Raw genomic sequence first — 23,114 nt, forward strand, 5'->3', positions numbered from 1 at the left:
GGAGGACAGCTGAAGTCCACGGACGTGGAGCTGGGTGTCTGCAAGCGCAGGGCTGAAGGCTCTCTCGCTTTTCTGGTCAGCGCAGTGGATGTGCCGGGCAGTGCCAGCAGTGCAACGCTGCAGGCCCGGAGGGAGCTCGCTCTGCGGCAAGGGCTCGGCAGCAGCTCGGCCGGTCGAGGGCAGGGGAAGGAAGCAGCTTCCTTGGCTCTCCACATGCAGCACAGAGGCACAGCAAAAGCAGGGACCTAAGCTGCCAGCAAACAAGCAAGAGACTGTTCTGGAAAGCACCAGCTAAGGCTGTAGGAACACGTTTCTCCTCCCACTGGCTTTCAAAGCTTTGCAGTGATGAAGCCACACACCACTGCCAGGACTCCTCAGTGAAGCTGCTCTTAGGTGGTTTCCCCGGGGGACAGGGCGAGGTAGGGGACTTCACAATGACTTGAAGCGAGATAGAAGAGGAGGCATTGGTCCCTGTCCCTATGGTCTCCATCCACAGCTGGTCCTCACCTGGGCTTCTCTCTCGCAGGGAGGTTTGCAGGTCCTGGTTTGGGAAGCAGCTGTGAGCTGTGCTCGAGACCGGTGGTGGCACGTCGCGACGCCTGGCCTAGCGGGACGTCTCACCTGGCTCCTGCTATTCCAAAATGGAAAGGAGCCGTTTCAGTCTCCTCCCTCTACATTGAATTTGCCACGGCGGCCAGTCGCTGCCACAAACGGGAGGAGTGAACAGAGTTCCTTGCCTGAGCTTTGAGACCTCGAGGAGCACAGCTGCTGGGGAAGGGGCTGGCACAGCGGGGCAGGCGTGCGACCCCCTGCCTCTGCCCCGACAAACCGGTGGTCTGCGCAGCCGAGGTCCCTGCGCTGCCCAGCACCTTGGTTCCCTCGCTTACAAAACAGGGATGGCGATGAGCAGCTTCACTGCAGGGCTACAAGGGCTGGCATTTATGTCGTGTTTTTAAGCTCTGCAGGAAAAGGCATAGCTGGGAGGTGAGCGTGGGGTCCTGGCGCGGGGTCCTGCCCACGTGCCGTGCCGGCTGGAGCAGGGAGCAGCCCGGAGCAGCGAGCAGCCCGCCGTCGCCTACAGGTGCACGCACTTGTGCTTGTTCTCTTTTCATTTTCACTCTTCAAAGGGCTGGGCATCTTGTCCGAGGGTGTGCGGGGAGCTGGGGTTCGAACGCATTGGCTTTGTGCAGCCTGCACCTGCATCTCGCTTGTGTCTGCAGCCCGTGGGGAAACAGTTTTGTTTTCTTTTTGTTTTTGTTTAAGAGGGGAGGAGAGGGAAGAGAGAAAATGACAAGCGCTCAGGAGGACCAGCTTGGTTCTGGGCCAGGTGCTGCACAGTAGGAGCAACAAAAAATGCCTTCGAGGTAGCTGCTGAAACTGTTCCAGGGAACGTGACTGCAGTCCCCGTGCCTCTCGCTGTGCGGAGGCCTCGTTTGCCTTGGGACCGCAGGCAAGCAGGGAGCGTGCTGGGGGAGCTTCTCTGTGGCTCCTGGCGGGACGTCTCCTGCCAGGTGTGTCTGCAAGACCATCCCAGTTGTAGCTCTGCAGTTGTGGATGCGCCTTGTTTGGTACAAGCAGAAAATAACACAAAATTTCTGCCTTCACACCCCGTGCTCCCTGCAGAGGGAGGGTGTGGAGGAGGAGGAGGGTTAGGCCATAAAGCTGGATGGCAGGACTTGTGTGTCCTTATTCTTCCCTCTGCTGTTATTCACTCTGCTAGCACGGATTTTTTTACTCGCAGCATTAGTTTGTCCGTCTGTAAAACAGAGATGGAAACTACGAGCCTCGCAGGAATATTCTACACCCTTCAGCTGGAGTTTGTCTCTTCGGAATTCTCATTTACCTGCCTCTTCCCCCCAGCCCTGTATATTTTTCTCTCTCCATGATTTCAGATAGACTCCCATAAATCTTGTTCCAGGCCTAAATTAAACGACTGTTTAGAAGTCAAATCCCATCTGTGGCATGCCCTGTGACCTGGCAGTCTTCCTTTCCATCGCTTAAAGCTGGCAGCGTCCCAGGGTCTCAGGGAAGTTCTGCAGAAGGATTGTCGGGCTATTGGGATTTAGTTTAGATCAGTATTTCCATCCCCAAAACCTGTTTTTGGGGGAAGGGAGAGAAGAAAGCAGTTTGATGCAGAGTTTTAAGTTGGCTGTGTAAAGTCCATACACTTAAAATACAAAGTGATCTGGTTTATATCTGAATTTGTTGGATCCTCTTAAAGGCTGTGGAAACTTCAACACCAGAAGCCCTGGTTTTCCCCCACTTGCTGTTCCTTGGTCTGTGCTCTGTGGGCGAAACGCCCTGCGCCCCGAGCGGGCAGCGGGCGCTGGGCCCTGCCCCGCTGGCAGTGGCTGCGTGGGGCTGCAGGCGGCGAAGCTGCTGTGAAAAGGCTGATTTTTACCTCAAGTGAGCGTTTTTGCTTAATTTAATACTAGCACTTTGCAGTGCCTGAGCACTGCACAAAATGTACCTAATGAGTGCGGAGGAACAAAAATAACAACAGGAAGTCGTTACAAAAGCAGCAGCAGCAGCCGTGCTCTGCACCGCGGCAGGATCAGGCCCGGCGTAGGAAAGGAGCCGCAGACGGGGTGCCAGCAGCGTCCCCGGGGAGGGAGACGGAGCTGGGAGCCACTCCAGGACTTTTCCATGGGAATTCAGCAAGACCTATTTTCTGACGAAGTCGAAGCTGGCAGGACGTGTAGCCGAGCCAAGGAGTTCACTCCAGAACGTGGTGATTTTTAATAAAGTCACAATTGCTGCTCTGTGCTAAATGAGTCATTTTAAAGTCAGCCCCTCATAAAACAATCCCTTCTCAGATACTGCTTCCTTCTATGCAGGTTTCACCAGCACAGCATACTTTTATGGCATAAACACTACCTTGACTTACATTCCTGCCGAACAGTGACTGCTTGTTCTCACCGATTTCCCAACAGCGAAACCCCGGCCGCGCACAGCACCAGCGAGCAAGGTGCTTGTGGCGAGGGGCGGCTGAATTTCACAGCCAGACCCCAGGGTATGGTGACAAGTGCCTGGGCGTGTGGATGTGACACAGCCCCTGCCGGGCCCAGCAGGGACCCCTGGCCCCCGGCCGGGCGGGCTGAGGGACCGAGCCCCCCCGGCCGGGCGAGCGGCTGGCTGGGCAGAGGCGGCCGGCGGGCTGCTCTCCTCGGCAAGGATGCCCGTTCGGTCCCCTTCCAGCCCACTGCTTGTTCACAAACTTTTGTGAGACTGAAATCTGTGTTGGAGCCTTCTTCAGCTGCCTGCCAAGTTACATGAAATTATTTAAAGTTGGCCAGTGAGTTAAAAAGATGGGGGGGAGGAGGTGGGGGGAGACAACAGATGGAGGGTGTGAATGCAGAAGTCCTGCGTCCTTAGGCAACCAGGCTTAAAGCATTCAGAGAACCGAGGAGGTCTCTGATCCAGAAACCCCTTTGTTCCCAGGCACTAATCTACCCAAACCAAGCAAGCTGTTGAGGCGCAGGATGATTTCGTTTGCTTGATGTTGTTTATTTGCTTTTTGAGGACGTGTGGGCCGAAATCGTGTCTGAGAATATGGCGTGTCTCGCGTCATTCGACTGCGGATCGCAACCTTGTAAAGCCGCTTTTCTCTGAAACACACAGCGTGAGTGTTTGTAACCTGAATGCCCTGGTGAGGACTCATCTGGAGTACTGTGTCCAGTTCTGGGCTCCCCAGTTCAAGAAGGATGAAGAGCTACTGGAGAGAGTCCAGCGGAGGGCTACAAGGATGGTGAGGGGACTGGAGCATCTCCACTACGAGGAGAGGTTGAGGGAACTGGGCTTGTTCAGCCTGAAGAAGAGAAGGCTGCGAGGGGACCTTAGAAATGCCTACAAATATCTGAAGGGTGGGTGTCAGGAGGATGGGGCCAAGCTCTTTTCAGTGGTGCCCAGTGACAGGACAAGGGGCAATGGGCACAAACTGAGGCACAGGAAGTTCCGTCTGAACATGAGGAGGAACTTCTTCCCTCTGAGGGTGACGGAGCCCTGGCCCAGGCTGCCCAGGGAGGCTGTGGAGTCTCCTTCTCTGGAGATATTCAAGCCCCGCCTGGACAAGGTCCTGTGCAGCCTGCTCTGGGTGACCCTGCTTGGGCAGGGGGGTTGGACTAGATGACCCACAGAGGTTCCTTCCAACCCCTACTATTCTGTGATTCTGTGATTCTGTGATTCTGTGAATGCAAACTGCCAAACACACGTTCGCAGAACTCTGGTATTTTTGTTTAATATGTATATATTTTCTTTTACAATTCGGACCTAATGAAAAACATGTGGTTTGTGCTGAGTAAAAGGAATAATAGAACTTTGTGCCGGCTGTGCCAGTTCCTGCTGGGCATTGCTGACCGCGTGGGCTCTCTCGCTGCCTTGTGACTCCAGATACTGCAGCGTAACCTGAACGCGTTCCCCATCCCCACCCAAACCTGAACGTGGTGGTTTTCAAAACGCTGTTGTCTTGGCAACCTTGCAGATCCCGTCTGGGCATTTGGCTGAAACCAGTGGAGTAAAAGCACGTTTCGAGTGTTTTCCCCGGCCTCTGGCACCACACCTGGCTGCGACCCTGCGTTCTTCCCAACCCTTGGCTGCTCCAGTTGTCTCTGCTCTTGGTTCTGCCGGCGAGGGCACCGCTGTGGTACCTCGCCGTTTCCTTCCTGCTTCCAGGAAAGCCCCAGGTCTGCCCAGCCTCTGAACCAGGGGCACCGAAACATTTTTGTTCTGTGGTTATTCTCAACCGAGAACTGCAAACCGTGCGGACAGAGATGCTTCGCGGGCTCTCCGGAGAGCTGAGTCAGCACTTTCAACTTCCTGAGTGACACAGACTCAAGAGGGCATGAAACAGGGCTGCTGTTTTAGAAACGGCACCAAAACCCTACAAATGCAGAAAACTGCTCAAAGAAATGTAAATTTGAACGAGTGCCATTGAAACACATATAGAAAAATCCTTCATTGTGAATGTAAATTTAAACAAAATCGTCTGCCTCCTGCCTTCCCCCACAAAGGAAACCTGCTGCCTTTTCCCTAGGAGAGTGTTTTACCAAGCTCATATGAAACTCTTCTTACAACATCCCTTTGTCTCTCTTGGAATCTGACCAAGAATTATAAGCCTTTAAAGAGAGCTTTTTGCTTGTTCAGGCCCAAAGGGAGTAGCTGGGTATAAATAATAGATTGGCCTCTACTGTTTCCAGGGTTTCTGTTCTGCTGCTCCTCACCGCCGCAACCTGGGGAAGGTGTGGCAGTGCCTGCAGCAGCCAGAGGGCCGTTATCGGCTGTCCCTCGCAGGCACACGATGATAAAGTGAGGAACAGCTGACGGCACCAGAGCTGGTATGTGCTGCCCAGCGGACGTGACGTTCCAATTTTAGAAAACTACAACTGGGGAGACTGGCTCACTGGCTGGACCTTGCTGCTGTTTTCCATACAGGGAGCCTTGGGAGAGCAATGTCTTATCTGTCCAGCCTACTCAGCAATAACAGCCCCTCATCCAGGCAGCTGATGGTTAACAGTTCATACCTTTGGAGCATACACCTAGCTAAGGAAAAATGCTGGGGATTTGCAATATACAGCCAGGCAACACAGACTCCTTGTTTTTCCAAGGTGAACAGCTCTGCCACGTCAGCCTGGAAAGCCACAGTTGTCCTTCGTTTTCAGTTTTGCCAGTGTTGCATCTTCCAGCTCTCACTTGCACGTGAGCATCAGTGTTGCAACCACGGTGGTCCAAGCGGTCCTGCTTCTCGCCCGCCCCGCTCCACCCATCCCTGCGTTTCTTCTCATCTTGTGCCCTCTAAGCTATTAAAAAACAGCTCCACACCTTTCCTAAAATATACCCTTCACGGTCCTCTCTTCTCCCTGACTGTCACATTCTGCCTTGAATTGTCAGGTTTGACACTGGCGATCCGGCAGCATCCCAGTCCCCACCCACCTCTTTCTCCATTGTAGTGGTTTGCAAGGAAGGGAGTTCGGGGCTGTCAGATATTCCCAGAAGGAAAGTCTTGTATTTGTCTCCTGGCAAGCAGAATTAGGAACCTGAGCAAGAGTACACAGGCTTCTGCTCTCTGCTACTCCTCGCTTACCTTCTTGGTCTCTCTGGGCAGATTAAGGCTTTTGTGCTGTTTTTACCAAGGTCAGCGATCTATTCTTTTGTATTCACTGTACTCCACTCAATTAGTTGAGGGCATTTAACATGGATTTTTCATATTTGCATCACAAATTCTAAATGATCCATGAAAAGCAGCTGTTCAGAAACTTCTGAATTCATTATCCCCAGTGTCTTGGAGTCAAGAAACTTTGCTAGCCATCTGACTGAGGCCCTGTGTAGTCAATATGATGGGAAACTGTCAGTCATTTTTAGTCTGCATTGAAGAAATAATTTCCATTTTACATTCTCTACAACCTCTTCTTCGCCTGACTTGCTATTTACCAACAGCTGTGTCATCAGATCAGTAGCTGAAGACCTGGGTAGCAGCAACCCCGAGGACTTCCAGTGTTGGCATGGTCATACGCAGTGGTGCTATATGCCATAAAAACCATTTCAGTCTCATTCCTTCTCTCTTCCTCTAAAGGGAACACACTTTAGATCTGAGCTGGATTTTTTTACTTTGCAACATAGCATTCCTTGGTCTTGTTTGCCGACTCTTTTAGAAAGACCCAGGACCTTGACAAGACAACATGGTGATGAGAATAAAGGACTAGAAGAAAAAAACCCCTGCCTTTCATGACAGACCTTGATGCCATGGCCTGGAATAATAGGGATGAGTTTAAACTTTGGAACGTTTCAGCAGAAGATTTTAAGGATTGCTTTCCAAGTCAAACAGGAACTGCAGGAAGCAGGGGAAATGCAGAACACAGAGCACGCAGGTTTCTCTTCCCTAAACAAGCAACAGTGGGCTCTCCAGTGAGTGCTCTGGGCTTTCATTCATTTGGGGTTCAGCTTCCTTCTGTTTTTAAGGTCCAATACTTAACGAAAGGAAAATTCATAATCTTCTAACCCGAGCTGTATTTGTGATATCAGCTCCCCTAGCTTCGCTTCATCATTGACAAGCTCAGATGGAGGCTATGGAGCAGGACTCCACCACATCGCAGTGAGCCATGGCCATCCTTTCACATTGTCACTTTATTTTCTACATCCTTTACTTTGTGCCAGTGGTTTGTTTTCTACAGGCCTTACCACAAAAGGCACCCGAGATCATTTCCTAGTGACAGCCTTCATGTTCTCCTGTCCAGGCGTTGCACAGTACACATTCTCCAGCCAGCTAGTCATGCCTTTTCCCTGAACTCTAGCTCCTGCTTATGCAGCCCTTCTACATCTTCTTGCTGTGCATCTCCATGTCCAGCTGACAGCACAACTCACCTGAGCGCGCTGGGGCAGCGCAGCCCACGCGTGCCCTCCCCTCGGCCACCCAGCCCTCCCAGACACACGGGGGTGTCCCGTGAGGATACAGCTGGGGACAGCTTTTTAAGCACCGGGTGACCCTTCTGTCTCACACACACGTGTGCAAACACCACGCCAAAAATCACATGCCCAGAGCTCTCATCGGCCCTTCTGCGTTTTCCACCCCGCCAGCTTCTCAGCGGCCGTTGCGTTCTGTCGTGCAGAAGCAGCGTGGTGAGAGCCCGAGGCTGGTCTCGCTTTCTCCTCTCCTTCCTTCCTTGCTTGCTTCTCCTGGCTGGGGGTGACTGGCTGAACACAGCTGTTGATTGCTTTTGTTTCCACATCTCATCAGCTTTCTTTCCCTGGCATTAGGCAGCTCAGCACAAGCACTCCAGGTGGGATGAGCCCAGCTCAGTGCCCTCCTCCCACCCTCGGCTGCTCCGATTGCTAATGAACTGCAAACAACCATGTTCCTCATGTTCAACCTTCACCCTGCCTGATGCATCCATAATCTAAATATAGGCCGTAATTATTCCACCGGCGTCTGTAGACCCATTGACAGAACTGACAGTGGCAGAGGTCGGGAGACCCTTTGCACCTTTAATATATTCTTTTAACCAGTTCCATGCCACTGACGGTTACAGTCTCCCTAACATCCAGTAAATGTCTAGGATTTGTCCTTTGACTGTTCCAGATCTGTTTGTTCCTTAGTCCTCTCAGTTCCTGTGCCGCCAAACCGCGGGCTGATTATTTTTTCCCCTCTAATTGGGACACTTTGTCTGTTTATCTGGTTGTGCAATCAAAACGTGAACTCCGAGTGCTCTTTTCAAGGCAATGACCTGCATCTCGCCCAGATGCGAATCCCAGTGCCTGAGAAGTGAGTGCAGGAATCGATCTCCTGGCCAAGGCGCTCTTTCCAGGCTGGAATACCCTGGAAGCAGAGGCACTGACTTTCCATATTATTATTTTTATGGCCCTATGGAACAAACAGTGGAATACGGTGCTGTGTGAGTGAATAGCGGGGGGAGAAACTAATCTGTGCTGTAAGTAATTTGATCGCAAATCATTTAGAGAATGTAAATTGTAGGGGAGAGATGTCACTCCTGGCAGGAGGTCGTCTGTGTCACCTGTCAGACAGTCCCCAGTGGCGATCATGAAAATTTCTTTGTGGGATTAGTAATAAATAAACATAATGCTCTGCATTTCTGCAGCACCTTTCACTGGAGGGACAGAAAGCACTTGAACATTGAGAACTATACTATGCAATTATTTTAACTTCCTTTCAAAATATTATTTTAAAGGTCAATTTTGTCATTTGTTTCCTGGGATCATAAAACGGTATTAAATTTAAACTTCATGATTTCCACCTCTGCTCATTTTGAGGTAAAGTATAATCTCCATTTTACATCTTGACAAATTAAAGGAAGTGGCAAGTCATTAGTTCTGAGACATGTGTTAAGTAGTTGTAGTGCAGTAGCTCTTAGAGGGAGTTACAGTGGTCAGGAGTCCCATGTGCTGCCACAAAGGACAAACGTTTTGTCCCACAGAGTTCATAGTTTAGTTCAAAACTAAGAAAAGCAGTAGAAGAGAAAGGAGGAGGTTGGGGAAGACCAACTGTGACTGCTTTGGTCTCCTGTAAGCATGTATCACGTGGGACATGAAGTTACAACCATAAAATGTCAGTGCTGTCGTTCAGTGTGTGGTGATGTATTGCTGCACTTCTAACGCATTGGATCCTGGCTGCGCACCTCGGTATCCGCATCGCCAGAGCTGTTCATAAGCTAGAGGAATACATGGAAAAGGTGAAGGAAAGGTGGAAGAGCTGTTGACATTGTATGATCCCTGCCTGTTATGCTAACCAAGCTTGCCTCATTTTTCATTTGCATTCTTTTGTCTCTGCGTATCCATATGGTTAGTCTGAAATGTAAAACTCCTCTGCAAGCTTTCTCTGGGCAGGGGTCTTCTTATCTCCTGTGTTTTTTGCACAACACCAAGCACAGTTTGGGTTCTGACTTATGAGTAGAAGACCTACGATGTTACTAATCTGTCCTGCTCCCATTGAAGTTTATAGCAAAATTTATCCCATTTTCTCTAGCTGTGAAATTGTATAGCATTGGTACTACCAACAGATCTTAGAAGTGAAGCAGAGAATAAATCACAAAAGATAAGTATTACCCAGAAGAGGTTCTTCAGAAACCAGCGCCCGTGAAAGGGGGCTGAGAGAGGGAAGGTGCATGCATGCAGCCTCTGGCAGGGTCACACTCGTAACATCTGGCTGTGAAAGCTGGGGAGCTCTGCCAGCTCCTTTCGAATAACAGGCCGTGCTCACGGAGCCCCAGCGTAACCGCGCATTCCTGCGAAACTCGCCCGGAACACTTGGAAGGGGTCGCGAGGAGGAATGTCAGGGAGAGCAGGGGAAGGGCCTAGGACTGTTCGCGCCAGAGCTGCTCAGCCTGGCTTCGATTGCTTTGCTCCTTTTCCTCCTCTTCTCCTTTTCTTCTTTTCTCTTTTCTTTTCTTTTCTTTTCTTTTCTTTTCTTTTCTTTTCTTTTCTTTTCTTTTCTTTTCTTTTCTTTTCTTTTCTTTTCTTTTCTTTTCTTTTCTTTTCTTTTCTTTTCTTTTCTTTTCTTTTCTTTTCTTTTCTTTTCTTTTCTTTTCTTTTCTTTTCTCTTTCATTTCTCTTTCATTTCCTTTTGCTTTCCTTTTCCTTTTCCTTTTCCTGTTCCTTTTCCTTTTCCTTTTCCTTTTCCTTTTCCTTTTCCTGTTCCTGTTCCTGTTCCTTTATTCCCCTTCCCTTTCCCCTACCCCTTGCTTCCTTTTCCTCTTAAGAAATTCACTCATGGAACCGTAAGAAAGCAAGTCTCTGAAAAAAAAAGAGAACTCCAGCATGGCTGAGTGAGGAAAGGCATTTGAGTCTCACTAACGACCAGAGACACTATATAAACAGGGACCAACTGAACACAGTTCATTAAGAAAAGAGGGGACACAGAGCAGTAAAACCTGTGCTTTTTCTAACTCAGTAACGAAGCAGTTAGTTAGAATAGTATATCTTTACTATCAGTTTAACATCTGGTTTGAGTTCACACCTGAGCCCAAGCTCTCCAGTTATCCGCACTGCCCGTGTTTCAGTGTGCTCTATGGCTCCAGCCCAGGGAGCCACCATCAAACCCTGCCCAGAGAAGCAAGAGGGAGGCAACCAGTTTGAATTAAACTGCTTCATGCTCCAGCACAAATGGCAGTGTAAGCTGTCACACAGGTAGTGTGGCACGCAGCTTAGAGCTCAAACAGCAATAGAACAGCACTTCGGATTTTTATTGCTCCATATGCGGTGTGCCCAGTCATGCTTCTCAAAGTGAGCCTGAGGTACCTGCTGGCGTAGTACAGACGCTTCTGCCAACAGGATGGGTAAGAGAAGAAACCTTGTGCAACAGTGGGATGTGTCAGAGAAAGTACTGAAGCAACAGGCCTCTGTCTTCCTGTGCTCTGTGCCACACAGCCTGTTTCACATTTGTGACCCTCTGACCATGGGAGGCTGGATAATTTTCCAATCCCACAAGGTCTCCTGCCAACCCTCCGAGTTACTCCTCACTGAGATGTCTGTGCGACTCCTTGTCCCTCTCACGTGGATCTGCGCTGGGTCTAGCCACAGCGCAGCGAAGGTGCAGGACGCGGCTCTTCCCACCACTGTCCTTCCTCCTCTCTGCCCTGTTGCTGGAGTCTCTCAGGGTGGTGGCAGCAGCGGCGACCTCCTGGCCTGTGTCTGGTGATGTGAAGTTTCGAGATTTGTTTCTCCTTTGACCTGCTCACACGTTGTCCTTCCTTCCACTGACACAGAGACTGCTTCTCACAGCGCAGTGTGGCTCCTGGTTGTCCAGCCTGCTGCCGTGTCGGCAAGGCAGCCACACCGGCGTTTCACCAGTCGCTACAACCTTCCAGTAGTGATGAAGGACTTCTAAGGAGCAGGCGCTGCAGCTAGGGATTACCTTTTTGTGTGGCTTTCTCTTTGAAATCTAACCCAAGGAAACCTTTCCCTGCTTGGCATTATTTGTCCTATCTGCTTTTCTCCTTGTGTATTATGAAGTTCCCAAAAGAGGACCGTGGGAGATGCTGGCTGCAGGGGAGATCACAGTGACCACACGCTGTCAAGAGCTGAGCTGCCAGAAGAGCCAGGGATTTGTGAGCAGGCAGAGGGGGGTGCAGAGGCTGCAGAGACCCCAAAAGGGAGGATGTGCTGGCTTTGGAGCGGAGGGGAAGTTACATGAACAGAGCTGCAGAAAGGAAAATGCATGAGTCAATATTCATCCATATATTCATGATCTGTAGGCTTGAGTGCTGTCAGGCTCATTATCTAGGCATGACCTTAAAAACTGCAGTTGATTGAGAACACGGCAGCCCATCTGCTTGGCAACACAGGCTGCTGGGGGCCTCACCCCAGCCCTCCGCTCCCTGCACTACTTCTCTGTTCTTTGTTTGAATACAAATTCAAGGGCACAGGCTTCATCTCCAAATCATTTGCTAGGGGCTGAGACAAGGCATCCATAACTCCTTCTCCCTCAAGAGCACAGCGAAGGAATCCGTGGGTGCAGCACACCCAGCTTACTCTGTGTCCCAGCTCCAGCTCTATACAGCAAACTTCCTCCTCCTCCCTCTCTCCCTGACATAAGCAGCGACCACAAGCCTGTGTGCCTGAAAACTCCAGCTGCCACTTGCCCTTCCCAGAAGCAACAGAGAGAGCCACCCCCCAGGCCCTGCTAGGCGACGCGGAGATCATGCCACGAGCTCTCCTTGGCGTTCGGGGTGGTGGCCGGTGCCACCCGACCCAGGCAGGGACGGCCCAGCAGCACGGGTGTAGCGAGGAGCGTGCGCTGTGCGCGACGCCGCGCGGAGGGGCTCTGCTGGGGGGAACCCCCTCTCCCGGGCTGTCCTCTCCACATGGCAGAATGAGCAAATTCGTGAAGGAAAACTCCCAGGTTCCTGCCCTGCTAGCAGGGGACAACAGGCCTCTCCTAGTTTTTCTCTATCGCCCTGCCCTGTTTCCCGCTGACCAAAGAAATGAGTGAGAACTGTCCGCTGCCACTTAATCATTTCAAATACACAACCAGCAGCAAAGAGGAAGCAATGTTAAATTTTCTGTCCACGTGAAAAATTCTTCTGCTCCTTCCTCCAGACACCTTCCTGAGCCTGCTTTCTAGCATCCCTTCTTCTTTAAAAGAAAGCGTGTCTTTCTTCTAAGCAATTAAACTCTCTAAAAAAAGGACATTTTCTCCATCATACTTTCCCATCTCCCCTTTCCTGGATGGCAATCACATCCTCCAGATCTCACGCTGTGAAGGATATTCTGCCACCGGTCACATCTGGTTCCCTGATGAGATCCGCAGGCGGCTGGGCTGGAGCGCTCGCTGGGTCACGTGGCGGCTCTAGGTTGCCTTATCTGCCTGAAGACCAGCGCTTTTTGATCTCCTGTGATTCTATTGCTCTCTTTTTGCAGCACTCTTACCAGTTTGAGACTAAACTGCCGCACAAATGCTCATGAGATCAATCTACAGATCTTAAATATGGTAAAAAAGAGGTGTTTCTCTGAGCAATCTGTTGGAGAGATTTTGTACTGACTTTTCGACTAGTTCCACACTGGTATGCATTCCTTTAGCATTAATGCTTCCTCTGGGACTCGAACCTTGCAGAAATCTGAGAAGCGAGCGTGCAGGCTGCAGACGCTCCACGAAAGCCAGCCCGCATGTGGAGCGTGTGTGCAGGGGACGCGCGGCCGCGATGGCTGTGGAAAGGGACGTTCGCAGCCTCGCTTCTCGAGCTGCTGCTGGGAAATGGAATCTCGGTAAACCCTGCCCTTCGCACTCGAGGAAGAAGGCTTTGGGCTTTTTATTCTGAGAATAACTTCTAGCAGAAGTCTCCTCAGCGTGTGCTATTAAGAATGGAAAATAACAAATAAGTCAATAGGCATATATTAACTCAGTGAGGCCAGGATTTTATCGATAATGGACTGAGGATGAAGGATACAGTGACAGTTGCATTTAGCACTCAGAATAAGGTAAATCAATCAAATTGACTGTATGCTGATTTAAAATCCTCAAAGATTTGGGTCAAGATCATTCTAGTTTTCCCGAAACAGACTTGTTACTGGGAATCTCCACACCTGCAAGTAATATAGAAATTTTCCTGTTTAATTTTCTCCGCCTCCGCTGATATTGTGTGCTTACTCGCTGCGCTCGGTCCTGTTTGAACGATGAAAATAAAGTGGCCTCGCTAGCCATGGGTCAGCACGCAAACATTTGGGCTGTAAATAATGAGGAGGTGGTGGTTGCTCTACGACTATGTGAGCATTAGCCATAAAGCCTTTAGAGGCATAAAAGACTATTTCCTCATATTTTAGGTTAAAAATTAAGTTATTTAAAATACTTCTATTTATGTAGTTCTCCATTCCTTACAGGCTGATCTTCAGGCTTATACTGGCTGCTCAGAGTTCCTTCTGACAGTTGTATCAGTGGGATTTCAGGTATTATAGATTAAAATGCACATCAGCCCATCTTTGAACTGTGTAAAATAATTAAACTGATTAAATGAAAATGGTTAGCCGAGATTTGTGAACGGTGCAACCTTCATTTGGACGGCTGTGTGTACACCACACTTCTGACAGCTCCGGAGGCTCGGTCCAGGGCCGCAGAGCCCACCCTCGCCATCCCCGGGCACAGCCCGCCGTGCTCAGGGGGCCGCAGAGCCCACCCTCGCCATCCCCGGGCACAGCCCGCCGTGCTCAGGGGCCGTGTCGCTGCGCAGGGACGCGAGCGGCGTCAAACACACCCGCGTGAGCCAGGCCGCAGGGCCCGTCCGTGGCTGAGCTGACAGGGATCGAAACAAGGCAGAAGCAAAGGAAACCTCTTCCGAAAGGTCTCACTTTGGTGGTTGTTTAAAAGAAAATTTCACACAGAACCGTAGCATAGACTATGAAAGAAAGTCTATTTTTGTCAAGACTTAATTGAGGAAATGTAATTTTCTTTCCTAACCCAATTGCTGTTCATAATCTGAAGTAATTCTGTCTGGTCTGTCTAATTTAGCAATGAAAAACCTGGATCTTGAAGCTGTGCAGAAGAATGTAGCAGATTTTTTAAAACAGCTTTTCTGAATAGAAAGATGGTAATTTATGGCAGCGTAACAAAAGATCTTTTCTATGGTCGTTGTTTTGATGTAAAACACTGAAGTTCTTACACCTCAATCCACCGACACTCTCTTTTTAAGAGAAAGAAATGCATTTTTGCAAATGGTACATCAACAGACCTTGGGAAAATTGAGTTTGGAGAAAAAAATTGAATTCATTTTGTTTCTCTAAGCACTTTCCCATGTTTCAGATTCTGTACTGATAGATTGATGATATGATTTGCTTTAAAACCAGGTGGCCCCTTAGTTTCCATCTGTTGTGTCTATTGCTCTGTCTCTGGTGAGAAGCACTGCATAGCTGTGCAGGCATCTGCACCCTGGAGAGAAAACTCTTTACGCTATCAGAAATGCTCGGGAGGGAGAATCTAGTTTTACAGGATCTTAAATGTGAGACGTATCAGAAACTTGAGCCCCTGGAAGGATCATGTTTATACTCACCCAAACTGAATGCGCTGAATTTATATTAGATTTGTGTAAACAACTTTAGAACAAACCCAAAACCTAGTGACATTTGCAGAAGAAACAGTCCCAATCTTACACCACCACCTGAATGTCCCACAGACGTTTGCTGCGGTTTCGTGTCCCCGGATGCCAGCGGCGGCCCTGCTTTGGCAAGAAGGTTTGCCTGAAAGCAGGGGTTGTGGTGGATGCACGATGCCGTCTGAGCGAAGGCCTGCCGTGATGTGTTTTATGCTTACAAATATCTGCAGGGTGGGGGTCAGGAGGATGGGGCCAGACTCTTTCCAGCGGTGCCCAGCGACAGGACAAGGGGCAACGGGCACAAACTGAAGCAGAGGAAGCTCTAGCTGAACCCGAGGAAGAACTTCTTCCCTCTGAGGGTGATGGAGCCCTGGCCCAGGCTGCCCAGGGAGGCTGTGGAGTCTCCTTCTCTGGAGATATTCAAGACCCACCTGGACGCGGTGCTGTGCAGCCTGCTGTAGGTGACCCTGCTTGGGCAGGGGGTTGGGCTGGGTGACCCCCAGAGGTCCCTGCCAACCCCCACCATTCTGTGATTCTGTGATTCTGTTTCAGGCTCTGCAAAACAGAGACTTCCTTCGGAGCTTAAACTACATGAGCAGAGTCTGCTGGAAAAAGTGACTGGTTGGAACCAAGGCGCCTGCGGCCGCCCGCTCCCCACAGCCCGGCCGTAGGTGTAGGTGATGCAATCAGGCACGAGGGACGAGACGCGGTGGCCGGGCGTCACGCCCCACGCGGGCTGCAGGCATTTCCCTGAAAGTTGGATGTTCACGAACGCGCCGCACAGAACGGGGCCCGTCCCCGCCGCTCCCGGGGCGTGCAGGTGACACGTGCTGGGTGCTGTTGGGCAGGGCGTCGTGGTGTCCCGCCGTCCTCCCGAGACGGCTGCCAGCAGCAGCAGGACACCTGAAGGAACGTGGAAGCACGAACAGGCCAAGGCACGGGACGTGCGGGGTGGGACGGCCAGTCCGGTCCCGAAGAACGGGGCTCCCTGTGCGCGCGGTTTCGTCCTGGCGTTGATCCTAACGAACCGGGCTGACGAACTCCCTCCCTCACAGAATCACAGAATCACAGAATGGTCGGGGTTGGAAGGGACCTCTGTGGGTCACCCAGTCCAACCCCCCTGCCGAAGCAGGGTCACCTACAGCAGGCTGCACAGGACCTTGTCCAGGCGGGTCTTGACTATCTCCAGAGAAGGAGATATTCATGATACTCCCTGGTACCTGCCCTTCCCGCCCCAGCTGAGGTGGCAGCCATCGGTCCGCACCAGCTCCTCACGGCGACGCAGCCACTCCTGCTCAGAGGACTGATTTTAAAGATCCTCCGCGTTGTTTTTAACTGGCAAAGGGCTGCGTGGAAGTGAAGGTGACACCAGCGAGAGGAGCTGGCGCTGGCGTGTGCGGAACCGCTCCGAGTCACGCCGGCATCAGCGCGTTCTGCTGCGACAGCACCAGGGGCTTCCCAGTGGCACCAGCAAACCCCATCCGATGGAGCCAGGCCTGGGGAGCGGACACAGCCTGAGCTGCTGCCCCGCGCTGCTGCCCCGCGCCTCGCCCGGTTCAGGCGCCCATTCCGGGGAGCCCCGCGGCGGTTTCCAGGGCGGGGGGTCCCGCGGGCACTTCTCCCGGCAGCCGGGACGCGGGGAAGCGCCGTTGGCTGGGGGCGGGGAGGCCGCGGCGGCGGAGGGGGGGGGGGCTTCGCCCGCGCTCTGCTCCGCGGGGCCCGCCGCGCCCGCACCGCCGGACCGGGGGGAAAAATAAAAAAAAGCCCAACCCCAACCCCCCCGCACGCCGCGGGGAGCGGGAGCGGCCCCGGCCCCGGCGGTGCGGGCAGCTCCGCCGCGCGGCGCCGCCTCCCGCCCGGCCCAGCCTGCGTGGCAGCCGGCGGGGCGCGCGCCCCAGTGGCGGCGGGCAGCGCGTGCGCGCGGGCGGCGGGCGCGCGCGGGCGAAGTTGTCTGCGGGACGCGGCGCCGCTCGCTCGCTCGCTGCGGGGCTGTCGGGGCCGCCGCCTGACGCGCACCCCGCACCCCCCGGGACCGGGCTCCGCCGCCTCGCCGGCCGCAGGTGAGCACCGCAGGGCCCCGCCGCGGGCCGCGCTCGGGCCGTGCCGGGGGTGTGCCCGCCGCGGGCCCCTCAGGCGGGGCTGCCGCCCCTCCGCCGCCCCCCCCCCCCCCGGCAGCCGCGGGTCGAGCGAGGGGCGGCGGGGGGGGGGGGCCGAGCGGCGTGCGGGCAGCCGTCCCGGTGCGGGCCGCGGCGCCTCGTGGCCTTCCGTCCCGCCGGAGCCGCCGGCCCCGGGCCGACACGTGCCCGGGCGGGGGTGGGAGGCGAGCGGGAACGGCGCGGGAGCGGTGAGGGCGGGCGGGTCGCCCCCCGCTCCCGCTCGGAGGTGCGGTCCGGTGGCGGCGGGGTTTGAGCGGAGTCACAGCCCGGCTGCGTGGTGCGGGGCCGTCCCTGCGCGCCGGCGGCCGCACGCGTGGGCCCCTGCGAGCGCCCGGCCCCGCCGGAGGGCCCGGGCTGGGCCCGGGCTGGGCTTCCCGGCGCGCCGCCGGCCTGAGGCCTCCCGCGACGCCGCTCCCTGCTGCCCGCCCCGGCCCGCAGCGCCCGGCCTTCCCCTCGCCCCCCCCCCCCCCCCCCCCCGGGGTCTCCAGAGGGACAGCGCTGCGGGGTTGCTGCTGCGGGAGCACGTGTCGGAGCCGGACTGTGAGGTTCCGGGCGTGCGTGCGTGTGTGTCCCGGCCTCTCTCCCTCCGAAGCGTGGGCTGTGGTGGGTTTCCGAGCCCCGCCGGCCTGTGGGGAGTCTCTGCCGGGGGGGGCTGCCCGTGGCGTTGGTGCGGGGTGAGGAGTTCGGCAGGAAACTCTGCAGCCGTTGGAGGTCCAGGGGTGCCGGTTCCTGACACGTTGTGACTGTCCCGCTGTCATTTCTGCGTCTCCTTTAAAAGTTCATTTTTTTGTGAATCATTGTAAACAGCTGTTTAACTTCTGCAGCGTTTCTACACTTTTTGCATTTTGAGACATCTCTTGCGTTGAGTCAAACTCTTGCCACGGTTACGTTTTGCCTGTCGACGTTCTGTGTGACAGGTTCTGTTAAGCAACAGCAGGGAAAAAAAAAAAAAAGGAACTTCTTTCCTCTAAGTGCTGCTGCCCCTGTTTGCTATGGCTCTGCGCCTCAGAGACCTCAAGAAAATGGGGCCTGGAGGAACTTTTGTTGTGGCAGTAAAAGAGCATCTTCTGTGGGAAGTGAGATTTCTAGGCGCAGCGCGAGTGGCTGCTGTCACCCCGAAGGAGCTGCCAGAGCGGAATCAGCCCTTTGGTTCCTCAACACCTGCGCCGTGTACTGCACTTCTGCTTGTTTCGTCTGCCCTCCTTCCTCTGGAACGCCGATTCTTGACAAATGCATGTTTTACGAGAGAGGATGTGTGGTTTGAATACAAGTTTTACTATTCCTTTTCAAATTCTTCGGCATGCATTTTGTTGGGAGAAAAGCAGGTGAAGATGAATAACTTGGACTCCAAGCCCACACTGGGAAGCAGGGTTTTTTGTAGTACTTGCCTTCTGTGATCTTACCCAGAAAGTTTCATGTCAATGTATAATACTTAAATGTACATTGAAAATCTGGACCCTGCACTGGCTTTTCTCATTTCTCATAATAATCGAGGCTGTATTGGAGAAAATAGTGGGAGATTCTGAGATTTTTCTTACATGCTTTTTGACTTTATTCAAACCTACCTGTTGGTCTGAAGGCCTTTTTCAATGGCTTTGCAGAGTTTCTTTCATACTGAATGATCTATTAATGATTGTTTACTCAGAGAAAAATGAATTGATTTTTCTTTGTTGGGAATGGGAGCCAGGAGTAACCTGTGTGGGTTTCTCTCCTGCTCTGCCTCCGCTTCCTTAGCCTTAAAATGGTGGTAGTTACCAACAAGTCTGCATCCTGCGCAGCTTCAGAACACGCTTTCTAGATGTGTAGAAGACAAATTAGTGGAGGTACTTTAGCATCTTTTCCTACTTCCTGGTGCCAAATATATTTAACCTCAAGGCTACGAAAAATGTATACGCAACAGCCAACATGGCAGTACAGACTAGTGGGGCAGGCGGCAGGAATCAAATGTATTCATTCTGAGTTTAGAGCAAGAAAATTGACTGTACGTTGCTGGTGGAGCGGAGGAAGTACCAGGGGAAGGTTTCAAAAGCGAAATGATGAAGGTGGGCATCGGTATGACCTCTGGGGCGCGACTGCTGCGCTGTCCTGAATGAAGGCCTAGTTGGGATACAGTCCTTGCGGAGATGAGTTTCGTAGCTCAACTTACATTTTAGTTTTTGTCGTTCTAATTTGCTTTCCTCAGATGTTCTTGTTACAGAAGAGGTTGTTCATGGTGATCTCCAGCAAATGAGAACAATAAATACATGGAACCTCGTTTTAGAAGTTAGGCTCATCTTTGCCATTGAATGGACAAGTTTTTAATGGCAGCTTCCTCAGTACTACTGCAGGGAAACGCTCATCTGGACGGACAGTGGCCAGGATGCTCTGTGTGGTTCGAGCGTGGAATTCTGGTTAAAGGAGTCGTGAATAGCCCTTCTGCCTGTGACGCGCTCGTTTGTCAACTCACTTAACCAGTCTGTTTTACCTTTTATGGGAATGATGGTGACTAATTTAGTGTACACCTACCCAGGTGCTTGACGGGGCCCTTTGTAGCAAATGGTGTGATATACGTCTTATTATCCAGTGTAAATGATAGAAAAACATTCTTGCGATTTTGAAAGCAAGCAGTAAATATTCGCACGGTTGAAATACAGTTTGCGGTTGCCTGGATGCCACTCATTACTGAAGACCCTGAAAATGTGGCTTTTTGGCAAGAAAATGGTGACCCACTCTGCTACTGGTTACAGGGCAGGCATGGCGGCAGGGAGCTCCCATGCGTCCGTGCCCCGCTCGGTGGGCTGGACAAAATGGCCTTTCCCAGTGTGGAATCGTGTGGAAGTCACAGGTTGTCGAGTGGACAGAATTGACACTTTGTCTTGTTAAAGGCAGAGGCCTTCAAAAGAGTTTCTGCTGTTACTGAGTCCTGGTAACGCTGTGTTTATTATGCCCGCTCTTCCCTTTGTAAAGCTTTAGTACAAGCACCTGCACGTACTCAGCAAGTTCCATGTGCTTTTTCATCAGTAGGTCGCTTAAGTGCCCTAGAAGACAACTATGGTCATCTGAAAGCTGCGGGTAACAGAATCGGAAGATTGGGTACGTCTCGGCGTCACGCAGAGTCCCTGCGCGGCCGAGCTCACGCCAGACAGCTCGGTGCCACCAAACTGGCCGGTTTCCCTCGCGCGCTCCGTTCCCTGGTGCCAGGGCTGGCGTGCTGAGCAGTGGTGAGTTGGCTCAGCCGAGTAGATTGGTGTCAAACTGAGGAACCAAAACAGGAGGAGGGGAAAAAACAAAAAAAGTTTGATTAAAGAAGAGAGTTGAACTGCTTTACTCTTTGTGGCTGTGGAAAGGGCACTTTGTGTTTTCCCTCGCCGTGTCCTTGCCGTTTCCCCGCGGGGAGCTGGGACGGGGGGACCGGGGTGTGCGCCGGGGAAGGCAGCCTGGACCCCGCTGGCCTGGTGCCCGCCGGGGAGCGGAGTCTGTTGGCGGCAGAGCACGCTGGACGTGGTGTGAGGTGATAAATAGGTCCCTTCCGCTACCGAATTCCACTGCTTCACTGCGGAGCTCCGTCTCGAAAAGGAGGAAGAAAAATAGTATCTAGGAGATCGAAGAAGAATGTCTTCAAACCGAGAGGTAATGTTGGCCCAGACAATATATATATATTTTTTTTTTTTTTTTTGTAAGAACAAAACCAGAAGCCAGAAGATTTGCATGCAATATCTAGATTTCAGAACTGACTTCAAAATCATAGCTTTTTTTCCCAGGTGGTTGAAATTGCTGCAGTACATCTAAATTACATAGAAAATTAAGCTGTATAAAATACTTGTATAAAATGTCTGACGGGTTTGGGGGGGTGTGTGTGTGTGGAGGTGTGAGTGTTCGTTCTGAAAGCCAGGCTGGAAGCTGCCGTCTTTGGCTGAAATGCGGGAGAGGGAGAACTCAGGTTCTGTGTTGGCAAAGTGGGCAGTTCCAGAGCTTCTAAGCTGAGTTTTGTTTAAAAACAGAAAACCACAGGGAGTTGTTTTTAACAGTGGTTCAAATGCAGCAGTCTGTAAAGCTGTCAAAGCTTTTTATGGGTAGATAGCTCTTTTTCTGTCTTGGCTTATTTTTTATATGCATATTGGATTGGACCAAGATTACTTCAAGTTCTAACCTGTGCTAAGTATTTAAACATCTGGACTTGCTGTGAGCGCCGTAGCTGTACGTGCACGAGAAGTCTCTTTGATTGTTTTTTAATATATTTTAATATTTTAATATTTCAGGTTTTTTAAATTATGCAATTAAAACAGTATATTTAACTTCCAGTGTTTAGTTGTATGATATGGCTTATCACATGGCATGGTGCAATAAATTGCAAATAATTTTACGGTGTCAGTACAATTAAAGAAATTAAATTTCTGAAGTGTTTACTTCAGCTTGGTGCTACTTTAAGTGTCTGCTATCATAGATTCCAGGCAGCGAACAGCTGTCTGTCACAGATGGGAGAGGAAAAAAAAACTTCCCCTTAGCTTCTTACTTCTAAAAAGCTTTCCACATAAACCCAGCAGTAATGTAATACAACCTTTTAGTCAAATTTGAGTTTCCTGTTACCCATTGAAGTGACCCAACAGCAGACTCTATCTATTTGAAACCAAATGGTGTTAAGTGAATGAGACTCTAGGAATTTTGTACTCCGGAGCATTCTTGAAACCTCACAAATGCTTGTTTAGCAGTCAGAATGTGTTATTTATTACATCTCAAAGGAAGAAAAAAAAAAAAAGACTTGCAGGTAGTTTATGAATTACTTCTTTAGTCTGCTGTGTTTCGGCAAGAGAAGGTCGTGTTGTCTGGCCTGTTCTTGTACTGTGTTTTACACAACAAATCAGGCAGATTAGAAACTGTCCAGGAAACATGTAGAAAAATCTGTGTTTTTAACAGAGTCCCAGTGCAATGCAGTCTGAAGAAGAGCAGGTGTGAAAGGCGTAATGATTTTTGTTCGAGTGAAGTGTTTTCTGCTAAAATCTCAAGATGGTAGAAATGGGCTTTGTGCACAGAACTGCGTAAACTTCGTTTTAGATTGGAAATTGCATAGGCAGTTTCACTGGGCTATGAGCTAGTACGCCGTGGCAATTATGAAACCTATTAAAATAGTTATGACATGTCTGATCACAAAATGCGGGAGATGGTAAGATTATTCTTTCTAAATTAAAATATTGCTGCTGCTGGCATAAAGCTTCTTCCCTTATGGTTGTTTCCTCACTTTTTTTTTTTTCCCCCCTGGACTATTGACAGGTATATCTACAATCCCTAGGCACTTCTGAAAGTTTTTGTGTTTGTTTGCTTTGAGTAACTTGGGTCTCCAGTTCTGGACTCCAACCTTTGTATGTGCTTCACATGATGACTCAAAGCGGGGGCCAAGCCCTCTCCTGCCTTTGGACGGAACCCTGGGCACCCACCCTGGCAGATCAATGCGTTTGCTTTTTAAGAAGGCAGTTTATTTTGTTGTTTTATCAAAGTATTGACTGGTTTTGGTGGCAATTTCAAGCAGTTAAAGCTGTTCTGATTTCTCTGTCAAGGAGCTGGCAGGTACAGTGGTCCATGCGCGTTTCAGTTCACTGTGTCTTTAAACGTGGCTGCACCTCTGGACTGATTTATCTCAGTATAATGTGTAATATGTGCTTTTTTTTTTAATTCAGTGGATGGATTGTTTGTGTAACATCAGCTGGGAATTGTGTTGAAATGCTTTTTTTTCCAAGTGTGGAGAGGCTGCTGAGGCTGTTCCAGAACCCCTCTTGGAAACGAGCCTTCGGGTTAGGGGGAAGAGATGGTTCCCGATGGCAGAACGACAGTGAGGTGTGGGAGTGCTCCCTGGCACATTTCAGGCAAAGCGAGTTGGGTGAGCTTAGACCTCTTATAAACCAACCGAACTGCGGAATCGAGGGCAATAAACCCGAGTGTGGCATTGCTAGAGAAAAGG

At 51.2% G+C, this 23,114-nt stretch overlaps 1 protein-coding gene across 4 annotated transcripts in view; it reads left to right on the forward strand.

Annotated features, from left to right (window-relative positions):
* The first annotated feature begins 16,974 nt into the window (after window positions 1-16,974).
* The window catches only part of NEK6 (NIMA related kinase 6), a 67,185-nt gene continuing 61,045 nt past the window's right edge, over window positions 16,975-23,114 (forward strand). For 2 of the 4 annotated variants that reach the window (XM_075439214.1, XM_075439218.1), the window contains exon 1: window positions 16,975-17,086. The gene's annotated coding sequence lies outside the window, so the exon portion shown is untranslated. Of the gene's footprint in view, window positions 17,087-20,546; window positions 20,792-23,114 lie in introns of those variants that run through there. The other 2 variants (XM_075439216.1, XM_075439217.1) reach the window with 1 other exon arrangement.

The sequence above is a fragment of the Opisthocomus hoazin genome, chromosome 19, assembly GCF_030867145.1.
Source record: "Opisthocomus hoazin isolate bOpiHoa1 chromosome 19, bOpiHoa1.hap1, whole genome shotgun sequence".
Lineage (NCBI taxonomy): Eukaryota > Metazoa > Chordata > Aves > Opisthocomiformes > Opisthocomidae > Opisthocomus > Opisthocomus hoazin.